The 1,764-nt window shown below is 40.4% G+C and overlaps 1 pseudogene; it reads left to right on the top strand.

Annotated features, from left to right (window-relative positions):
• The first annotated feature begins 1,125 nt into the window (after positions 1-1,125).
• Positions 1,126-1,506, top strand: LOC138436982 (coiled-coil-helix-coiled-coil-helix domain-containing protein 2 pseudogene; annotated as a pseudogene).
• Positions 1,507-1,764: the final 258 nt, after the last annotated feature.

Below are 1,764 nucleotides of genomic sequence, written 5' to 3'. Positions count from 1 at the left end.
AATGAAGTAGATGTTTTTCTGGAATTCCCTTGCTTTCTCTATGATCCAGTGACTGTTGGCAATTTGATCTCTTGTTCCTCTGTCTTTTCTAAACCCAGCTTGTACATCTGGAAGTTCTCGATTCACATACTGCTGAAGGCTATCTTGAAGGATTTGGAGCATAACCTTACTAGCATGTGAAATGAGCACAACTATACGGTAGTTTGAACATTCTTTGGCATGGTCCTTTTTTGGGACTGGAGTGAAAACTGACCTTTTTCAGTCCTGTGGCCACTGCTGAGTGTTCCAAATTTGCTGACATATTGAGTGCAGCACTTTCACAGCATCATCTTTTAGGACTTGAACTAGCTCAGCTGGAATTCCATCACCTCCACTAGATTTGTAGTAATAGAATCTAGTAGCACATAAATCAAATATATGTCATAATTAAGGAACACTCACACCAAAAATGCAAAGATGGCTCAATATTAATGAATATATTAAGCAATACAGCATAAACATGAATCAAAAGAGAAATACTATGTGAACATTCTTGCAGATGCTGAAAAGGTATCTAATAACATTTCAATATCCCTTTCAATAAAAAAAACCTTATTAAAAGTAGTAATAGATGTTAACATGAAAAAATACATATATCATTAGAAATGCCAAAAACTATACAGTGAAACACTGAGTTGTATTAAAATCAGAAACAAAACAAGACTGCACACTATGGCCAGTATTATTTACCTTTGGCCAATACTAGCCAACGTCATTAGAGAAAGAGAGGGAAAATTACAAGGAAAAGGAAAGGGAAGGAAAGGAAAAGGAAGAAAACATTATTCTTTGCAGGTGAGATAATATTATGGCAGAAAATCAACTTTAAAAATCATTACAAGATTTAGACAATTTAGTAAGGTAGCTGAGAGCAAAATTAAAACATGATCAATAATTTACCAATATATGAACAATCACCTAGAAAAGTATTCAATTTACAAAAACAAGAACTACAAGAGAATACCTAGGAATGAATCTAAGAAATGTACAAGATTTACATGAAGAGAATCCACCCGGGTCATGCACCTGTTGATGTCACTTAGCAGTGCGGTCAAGATGGCTAGTGGAAGTTGAAGCCGTGCTTCCTGCATGGCCGGTTCTGCCAGCTGCGTGCCTCAGATGAGAGCAGCACTGAGGTCAGTGCCCATAGCTCAGCCACCAGCAGCGGCTCCCCCCGCTGCCGCTGGTTCCCCTGCTGCTGTTCCCCAGCAGCCAGGTCTGATGGCCCAGATGGCTGTGGGTTTTGCCGTGGGCCACATTCTTCATCACGTCATCACTGGGTACTTCAGTGGGGGAAGCAGTACTGAGCCCTCAAGCCCTGACATCACTTACCAGGAAGCTCAGGGAACCCAGCTGCCACAGCTGCAGCAGAATGGCCCTTGCTTCTATGAGGTGAAACAGTTTTCGGAGTGTGCCCAGAGCCAGGGTGACCTTCAATTTTGTGACGGCTTCAGTGAGGTACTGAAATAGTGCAGATTGGCCAATGCTTAAACAAGAAGTTCGAATTGAAGACATGAAAAATCACCTCTCGTGACCATGTTGATTTAGCATTTAAAATATAATTAATAATGAAGATGTTAAAGTTCAACATTCAGAAAACTAAGATCATAGCATCTGGTCCCATCACTTCATGGGAAATAGATGGGGAAACAGTGGAAACAGTGTCGGACTTTATTTTTTGGGGCTCCAAAATCACTGCAGATGGTGACCGCAGCCATGAAATTAAAA

Source organism: Ovis canadensis, chromosome 3 (genome assembly GCF_042477335.2).
Source record: "Ovis canadensis isolate MfBH-ARS-UI-01 breed Bighorn chromosome 3, ARS-UI_OviCan_v2, whole genome shotgun sequence".
Lineage (NCBI taxonomy): Eukaryota > Metazoa > Chordata > Mammalia > Artiodactyla > Bovidae > Ovis > Ovis canadensis.
The sequence above is the reverse complement of the archived record's forward strand: the minus strand, read 5'-3'. Positions and strand labels throughout refer to the sequence as shown.